Source organism: Charadrius vociferus, unplaced genomic scaffold (assembly GCF_000708025.1).
Source record: "Charadrius vociferus isolate BGI_N301 unplaced genomic scaffold, ASM70802v2 scaffold357, whole genome shotgun sequence".
Taxonomy (NCBI): Eukaryota; Metazoa; Chordata; class Aves; order Charadriiformes; family Charadriidae; genus Charadrius; species Charadrius vociferus.
The window spans coordinates 209,476-219,450 of record NW_009649165.1 but is presented as its reverse complement, the minus strand read 5'-3'; positions in this window follow the sequence as shown (position 1 = coordinate 219,450).

Genomic DNA, 9,975 nt, shown 5'->3' with positions numbered 1-9,975 from the left:
AATCCATTTATTATCATTAAAAAGCGAACATTTATACCATTAGCTGTGTTTTCTGTGTCATAGCTCATCCTTGTGTATGTTTGTCAGTGTTCAGTGACAGAAAAACAAAAAGACTTTTTTTACTTAAAATTTTCTCAAGGAAAATTCTTAACTATGTGTTAGTTGAGGGAAATGGAACAGATAATCAAGACCCAATACAATGCTTTGGACTTGCCAAAACCCTGTGGAAAATTAAGTTTTGAGGATCAGTTTGTGGGCAGGGTTAACACAAAAAATAGCCGTTCAGATTCAGAAATGCTGTCCCCTCCATTAAAATTTAGGGCATTTGTGCTTATCTATATCTACTACAAATCTAGCCTAGAGTTTTATACATAAAGAAAAGATGAGAAAAGAAAGTTCTCTTGCACTTTGCAGCTGCTGAAAAGAGAGACAAAAATAGCTGACCATTCAGACTTTGGTCTGAAACATTCTCCCATATACGTAAGTAAGACAAAGATCAATACAAAGTATATTATACAGCTGACTAATACTTGTCTGCCTTTTCTGAAACAACTTTTATGTCACTAAATGCTCTATTATCTTTGAAGCTATGGGTTTTTTTCACATGCACAAGACGACAGAAAATTAAATGTGTTTTTAAATTGTCCAGGTACCCCTTGTTCCCTCTGAAGTGTTTTCTTTTCTCCTCCACCATCTATCAGGACGCTCATAAAACAAATTGGATTTTAGGATTAAAGGGAAATGAAGGGTCAGAAAGAATGCTGTGTGCATAATCTGACTGCTTATATAGCCCAAGCTGTGTAAACAAATCAGCAAATTCCAACTCTTTGAAGAAAAGAACACAACAAACACTGCCCGAATATATTCTGTATCTACTTGCGCAACTCAACTATAAAAGCTGTTGTTTGTCTATCAAATACCTAAGAACAGAAAGGAAAATGTAATTCGGTGTTTTCTGGGTAGGTTGGTTGGTTTACCAATGGGACAAGTAGTAGCTCAGGGTGAGGCTATCCTTGAAGATAGACCACTGACATGGGAGTCAGTCAGGTAAGTCTTTCTGGCAAGACACACCGATGCTGATGACAGGATATAGGACGGGAAATGGATAGTAAGCCCTGAGCTTGAGCTGGGAGCAAGAGGCAGTTCCCTTCCCCAAACCCAGGAGGCAAGTGGGGAGACGCCATGAGGTAGCAGAGCTAGCAGGGGTGTGGGGAGGTGGTGAAGATGGCAAAAGTGAAGTAATTAAAAGACAACCTTGTGAAAACAGTGATCAAAGCAACACTTTATCTCAGACCAAGAGATTTGCCTCATAAATAGTACCATAGCACAAAAATTAAACAGTCTGGAGAATTATTTGGGAATGCTGTTTAGTAGCTGCAGTTCAAATTTGGTGTTCTGCAGTACAAATACTGATAAGCTAGAGCCTCTGCCAAATCAGTGTCTGACAAATACGTCATTAGAGGTTTAAAACAACCCAATCACTTAGTTCCTAGGAAAAAATAACTCATCTTCAAATGGTTGACATTCTTGTTTAGCTATTACATGAGTGGCAAAACCTCATGCACTACAGCTAGTTAAATGCAAGAAACAAATTAATGCTTGCTTCTTTATAAAAAATAAACATGATTGGACTTTTTCTTGTTCTCACCAATGTATCACATCTGTTTCCTTTATCTATTTTATTAATTCCTGCTACCAGTGTTTATTTTCTTTTATTTTCATCTTTTGAGGTACCAAGTGGTTATTTTTTGTGATCGGTGATACCACCCCATAATTTGTTTCTAGCTGTGTTCTCAGTTAATGAGTTGTTGGTTTATTTTCTGTTTAAAATTCAAAGGAAACTTAGACCTAATGAAAATTTTGGTGCTCAATCACTGGTTTATGTATTCATGCTGTCTTTATTTAAAGATAAATTCTTCAAGGGCCATATTATGTATAAGTCATCTCCCAGGTCTTCAACTTTTCTGCATGCTGTGTAACATAAGTTTGTTTCATAGGGCAAATCTGTTTTCCCCTGTGCAGTTCTATAGTGGTTCTGTGGCAGCTATTACAATCTCTTACATGGAAAAATAGTATTCAAAATCTACCTGCACAGTTGTGGCAGGTTGGTTTTGCGTTTGGTTTGGGTTTTTTTTTTGTTTTGTTTTTTGTTTGTTTTTTTTTTTCTGTGAGGTATAACAGAAATAAAGAAACCTTGAATCCTTTTCTGCATACATCACAGCAAATCACCTACAAACTACAGTTTGAGACCTGTCTGTTTCATCCCTTTAACGGCACTATCCTCAACAGGATGTCAGAGCTCAGACTGATGTGAAAGGCTGCTCTTTCTGTACCATATCAAGTTTTATTTCCAAGTTGTTTAAAGGTAAACTTGTCTCATTTCCAGTTGTACCGTCATCATTGGTTTCATCACACATCTCTGCCTGTCTTTCTTAAAGACTTCCCAGACATTTTTCAAGAAATCTGCACAATAGACACTTTAAAGTCTGGACATGGAATGATAGAAGAACTCAGCATGACAAAGAATAATTTTTTTTTTTCAGTAACTTAATTTTTTTATAGATGTTACCAGTTATTAACTAAAATTAAAAACAAAATCTACAAAGCTTGAGCACCAGTATATTATCACTTGTGAACTAACCTTTAAATAACTTCTAAAGCAACCTTTGCACTAGGAAATGAATGAGGGCTAGGTTGTCCTATAGAGAGGATTTTGAAGTGCTATTATCTTATAAATTAGGCTGGTGAACCTGTTCATCGTGAGACAGAGGATTTGCAGAATTCAGTCTTGATCAGGAAAGCAGTTGTGAGCTATACACTGGCATCATGAATCATAAAATGGGGAAGAAATAATAGCAATTGTAAAAAAGAAATAATACTAATGAAAAGAAAGAATTAGTATGAAACATGTAGTTAGGGTGCGTTTCTGCATATTTCTCAAGCTTTAAAATGTCTTACATTAGGAAACATTATACTTGTTTTAAGTAAGGACTTATCCAGTTTTCACTGAGTAGAACAGTGCAAAAGATGGAGATTTAAAATAAGGCTTAAACATTAAATAAACTTACATCAGCAGAATAATTGAGAATAACTTCTTTTTCTTGCTTTTTTTGGCACATGTGAACAAAAGGATATGGAAAAAGTCCTCCCAGATACATAATTTCTTATTAGCCAATTTAGGAAATAGCAGTCATTTAGCCACATCTGTAGTTCTTTAGCATTTCATTTAAGAAAAAAAAAAAAAAAAAGGAAAAAAAAAAAGAAAACAGATTATTTTAACATGATTTCAAGACACAACCCACAATCTGCAGATTTTTTATTTCTGAGTTCTAGAATGCGGAGGTGACAGTACTTACATTGGAAACAGTCCAAAAAATAGGGAAGGGATTTAAAGTACACTGTAAAAAAGGGGATATTTTATTTTTTTCCAGAGGCAACAGTAATAAGAGTGTTAAGATTAGTAAAACCAGCATTGTTCTGCTACTTCTCTCTGCCTTCATATCGTGATGGAGAAGCATAAGTAAGTATCACAGTGATATAGGTGCAGATAGGTCAAGGACTTGCTGCCCAAACATTGCTCCATTATTTTTACCTGCAAATCTTTGAAACAGTTACATTAAGCAGATAATCAATCTTGTTCAAAGTGAATATGAAGAAAATTACTATTTATGTGAGAGAGCTATGTTACAACACTGCATGCTCTATTATCCTGTATAAAACTATTTTCACTTTCAAATGAAGGAATCATCTACTTTCCCCATTTACCCAGCAAGTTTTGGGTTGTTTTTTTTATTATTTTGTGGAGGAAATTACTTAGGAAGGAATATCCATGTAGAGTACTTTATTGCTAACTTAAAATATTGCATTCTTTCTTCGCAGTTTTTATGGATCACACAAAAAGTCATTCCAGCCCCCTACAAATCTTACTAGGGAAATGACTGATCTTTCAAATTTTGCTGTTGGAATAGTGCACAGTAGACTGTTGTTCATGTTAGTGTTGTTCATACTATGAACCTAACTGTAAAGCCCATCCTACTGTCATTACTCTGTGGCAAGACATCAGTTCATTCAACAGATCACATCAGAAGCCAATGCTGGTCATCAGAGGAGAAAGTCAAACACGGACATAATTTATTTTTAACAACAAGTAGTTACGTTTAAAGACACTGTATAATATTCTATATAGTTGTGTGTTGGGATGGGAGTAACTGTCTACCTGTGATTGTTGCCAACACTTGGAGTTCCACAAAATGATAAGACATTTAAAATTTTAAATCCTTTCTGGTTAGAAATCAATGTTTAGTTTAGGTGTATGTGACATGCTTGACAGATACCACTGGAGAGTATTTAATATCAACAGTTTCATAAATGATCCATTAGGGTCAGACTTCACGATGACTCCTGCGAGAAGTAGGCATTTATATCTTTGCTGTTTACTCACTCAGCTGTCTGTCCTGTTGGGAATTAAGAGCTGTAAATTCTCCAGACAGCTGTTTGTAGTCTATGAGACCCAGAACGACTGCAGCAGGATGTTGGTTGCTGCGCTCTCCAACCTGCCCACTACAGCAGGACTCCACTCTTTCAGAATTTTGTCAGGTTTGGGCTGACTGCTTTGGTGAGAAAAAGGAGAACTGTACTAAACCATGTTTATCCTTCTTATGAGACCAGACCCTTTCTAAAGTTTGTATTGTTGTATGTAAATAGCATTTTGCCTCTTCCAGAATACCGTGTGTCCCGTATCACAGTCATCTTCCATCATCTTTATTGACAATTTGCTAGCTCAAGTGATATTTTTACTAATGATGAATTAAACCACATCATCTTCCAAACAATTCTGAGCTGCAGAAAAGTTCATACTGAGATCCAAATTTCAAGTCTGACATTTGTGGCTATTTCTTGAAGGGCCTGGCATTTTCTGCAGGACGAGCTGCTCTTTACAGTCTAGGTGATAAATGTAATATCAGCCAATTAAGGAAAAAATAAGATAGAGGTGTAATCACAGAAATTACAATCTAATGATGCTTAACTCCTCCAAAGTATGTTAGATGAGGAAAATATTAACTATTAAAATCTAAATTACATTCTGTGACAGAAACAATCCAGTATAGTATCTGATTGGATGCATGAGGGTGTAAGAAATTACATTTTTTTTAACTAAGTAACATATAATGTACAGGAAAAAAAGTGAGGAGAAACCTGTTAACGCTCTTCAGAGATTTTGGAAGAAATTAATCAAATGGAGATCAAGGCTCACTGATGCTGGAGTCAAAAGGGGATGAAATTATCTATGTCAAAGTAAGAATGACATCATTTTTTAGCTCCAGATTTCCCATTTTCAGCTTGTACTTATTTACCATTATGAACTTATCACCTGGTTTAAAGGACCCTTTTTTTAGTTATAGTTGTCCCAAACCATGTACTTGTAGATCAAAATCTCTCAGTTTCAGAGTGCTCATGCTTCTCCACTGTTATGATATGTATTCTTGATTTATATGTATGGGCTATACCAAATTATATACATCCGTATGTGTCTGAAATGTACCCAGTTTACCAAATGATCTTAATTTCTTTCTAAAATGGCCTCCTCTTTAAATTAACATGACACTGACTTTGTGTCATCTGCAGTTATCAGAAATTCATGTTTTCTAGATAGTTCATATAAATATCCACATATATATACAGAATACTGATGTTTGGGTTTTTTTTGGAGGACCATATTAATTTATTTCAAGTCAATTATTTGTGCTTTACCAATACATTTTGAGGTCTATCATTGAGAACGTATCAATCTTGTCATGGGTTAAAATAGTGCAGAGACAATAAACACTGCTAGTGATATTATTTTTATTTTGGTATTTAACACAAATGGCTCTAGATACTTCAGGGAAGCTGAAAACAGGAAAAATTGGTTTATATTTTCCTGTCCATTAAAGAATGAAGACATCAGCAGTCTACATATCCTGCAACCAGGAAATCTCAGAGACAAAGACGCCATAGACAGGCTGCTGTTGTTTTTATCAGAATTATACTAATATTCATATGAACTACCCCTTCAAAATTAAAATAAAGTACGTAAACCTGCCTTTTCCCATCAGTGAACTGAGAGAAGAGCCATCAAGTTTCTTTATTTTTAAGATAAAATAATTGTTGATGAAGATCAGCAAAGAAACTTGGATAGAGAGATTATAACTTATTCAGATCTATAGGTCAGCTGTTGTGGATGTTATTTTCAGACTAGAGCTATGACAATGCCTCTGTTTTAAAGATCCTATAATCTGCATTAGAATGCAAGTTTCTAGCCTGGCATGGACTCAATGTGAGCAATTTCATTGATTGCTGCTTGCCATTTAAAATGCAGTTCTAAGATTTAAAAAGTAATGATTTCTTTTGTCCTTAAAAAAGACTTGTAAAGCCAGAAAAAAAAATAAAAATCTGTTTATGCCATTTTTAGATGTATGAATTTTTGCTGTTTCCCCTTCAGTGCTAGAACTGTAAAAGACCACTTTGCTTTGCTGTACCTTTATCAGTTGATATACGCAAGTCAAACATAAACAGGTTAATTATTGATCTCCGTGACAACTTGCCATTACATATCTAAGCCTAAAATAGATTATAAAATTGACTAATCTCAGTAGGATTTTTTGCCTACATGATCCAATAACAGAGCTGCATAGCAAGAAAGAATAGAGCTATTCTATTATTAACTTACTCAGAGGAAAATAAGTATGAAACTGAATGCATTTACAGCAGATCTGAAACCTATTTTATTTACCAGTGTGTCTAATCAACTGTAGTTGATTACACGAGGAAAGAATTCCCAACTCATCTAAAGAAAGATAAAGGAGAAGTGAAGTACAGAGTCTATACATCAATCTCTTTCTATGATATGAGGGTTTTTGGTCAACTGTGTAGATGGTATAGCATTGAAATGTCTGTCAAGTGCGTCTCACTGTCAATAAGGTGTTTTTCCAATGGACAAAGGGGAAAATTTTTAAGAAAGTGTAAACATTTAACCATTTCCTTAAATAAGAAAATTTTCGTTTGAAATGTCCTTTTTTTTTAATATTTCAGTAAATGTGGAATTTAAAGTTGCGTACTGTATGTGGTAAACAGTTGACTCCATCCAAAAATAGGGTGTCCCCCCCCTAGACTTGCCAGAATTATATTGTTTTCTTGAGTTGTTTTGACTTTACTAGAACTGCTGATGTACCCAAAATATAATAGGCAGCATTATGTTTAAGCTGACATTTGATAAAAAGGTGCTTTGCTAAAACAGTGGCGTTGAAAATAAATGTATTCTGTGGGGATGGTTGCCAAATAGGTGAGAGTTTGCATTTTGCAATGTGACATTGCATAACACTTTCTACTTACTTTGCTAGGTGCTGATATAATTAATTCAGTTTACTTCAGCTACAGTTTGATCCACTGACTTTGCTTAGGCTAAGAGCACTATACAAAACTTCTTGTTTTTAATACTTACTGTACCTATTCTTTCACAGAAGTATCCAGGAGATTTCGTTACATTTTTCACTGTGCTAATAGCCTTTAGTGAACTGGACTAGCTAAAATTTTTGTTGCAAATTTGCAAACAAATGTTGCAAATATAGGAATAGCTGGTTTTCAATCAATCAGATATTTCTTCACAAGTAATAACAGCCGGGAAAGACACCTTAAATGGCTTCCTTTACCATTAAAGTTTACAGAGCATGCACAAAAGATGCACCAGGGTGTCATTGCCAGTTTTCTTCCAAAAACAAATCCAGTAAAAATTGTTCGCTAACACTAGTCTGAAACATTTTTAATTGACAAAAAAAAAAAAAAAAGAAAAAAAAAAGAAAAGAAGAAGGAAGGAAAAAAAGAAAAAAATAATGCCACACAGACTTGTACATAATGGAATATGCAAGCCTAGGAGGTGTTATTGATCATAATATTGCTTGCATCAAATTGTTTTGGCTCAGCCTGCCTCTAAAAGCAGTTGTCACACTGAGTTCTCATCTGTCTCTGTCAATTCTCTTCATTTCATTAAGGTACTACCTTCAAGCTAAGGATAGGGGAAGAATGCTGCACTGCAATTTGATTCCTTTACAACCAGCATCTGTAGCTGTTTGATAGCGGACTCTTACTGGACTGTTATGCCCTGATATTAGCAGTGAACCTTCCCTGATAGAGGTAAATGGATCACAGAAAGGACCAAAATACACTGTTACTATTACAAGTTCCAATGATGAATGCAAGTGAAAAAAAAATAAATTACAATTTGCCATCTCCTGTTTCAACAACTATTGCTTGAAAAGATATTTAAACTCAGAGAGAATTTTTGTGTACTTGGAATAGAGAGTTATTTAGGAATAGCTGGTTTTTAATGTCAGGTATTTTCTTCACAAGTCATAACAACCGGGGAAGACTTTTCAATTAATACTCAATTCTCAGTCAGTTTCAAAAATTTGGGCCTCTTGCCTACAAATCTATTAAGAAATGCAGGTTTTCATTCCTATATAAGCCTTGTGAGGCACGCAATTGAGTAATTAAGGCAAAAATGTTGAATGGAAAATATAGCAGTCATTTCCTAACAAAGTATCTTGAACGTATAGTTTAGCAAATTAAAGACTCTGAATACTTCTATGTTACTGGTCATCAAATACTTCCAGACTGCAGGCTTCTTATTCAGACCATACTAACCATTTTGCTCCACTGCTTTACGTAAAGAATTCACTTTTACTGTCATTATGCAAATAAGACTTCCATTCCATTAGAGGTTAGGCATATATAAAGAACGTCAGATAAGTATGATACATGTCAGTAAATATGTTGAAATCTTACAGTTACATCTGCAAAGACAGGAAGGGTTGTCAATGTTCAGTCCACATCAAGAGGTAGAAATATTAATCTTTTTTTCTTATTTCCACATTGAATAATGCTGTAAAGTCTAATCTTCATAGTTCCTTATTTCTTGTGGCAAAAATTAAAACTAGTTTGCTGCCAATATTCCTTTTTTTCCCTCCCTTGGTCTGACCTTTCTTGTACTCCTAATATAAACTGTTGGTTGCATTTGGTTCTGATCTAGCCCACTTATTTCCTTTGACTCTCTTCCACTTGATAAAAATGCATGATGCATGATAAAAATATTGAATGATTAAGCCATGCAAATGGTCATATAAGCAATCTACTATTGCTTGCTCAGGCTGCCAGGATTTGATCTGCTGGATTTGTGTCTGTGATATAGTAAGATAAAAAAAACTGAGCCTGGTTATTTATTATCTTATCTTATATTGTTATTAACAAAAAGTAATTACTTTATTACCTTTTAATGCAATTTCAATTTAGCTTTAAGCAAGCAAATCTCTTTCCAAGTCAACAAACACGAGAGACTGCAAATTTGCATCATATTTGGAGCTAACAACAAGTATTCGTATAAATAATATTCTCAATGAATATACTGTTTTTCACTGTAACAACTCAATTGTTTTAAAATCGTAAGTGAATATTCCCTCTGCCACTGAAGCATTGAGTGATACATGACAACTGTTATAATGAACATAGTAACAATGACACATAAAGGTATTTCCATACCCAAGTCAAAGAGTAGGAAGAAATGGGAAGACTTGGTGGGAACACTTACGGTGAAAAAGTATGATATTTTGTCATTTAACTTGTGCCAGATCATAGTCATTATTCAGTCATGTTCATACCTTCCTTCAGGTGAGGGCAGCAACATTTGATCTGTTTTCCACATGTGACTTCCCTTGAAAAATCAGATGGATCTCGCATATAGTCCATCCTCTGAGGCCAAAGAAGCCATTTATTAAAGCTAAGCATAAACGCTGTTTTCTGATCCTAAATAAGCCATAATGAGAAGACGACCCTTCTTCCACAAGCTTCTAAGAGTGATCTTGCAGTGGTCTGTAGTTTTCTGCCAACTTCAGCCTATTTCCTCAATTTCCTTATAAAAGAATGATGACCATGATTTCCTCTTAG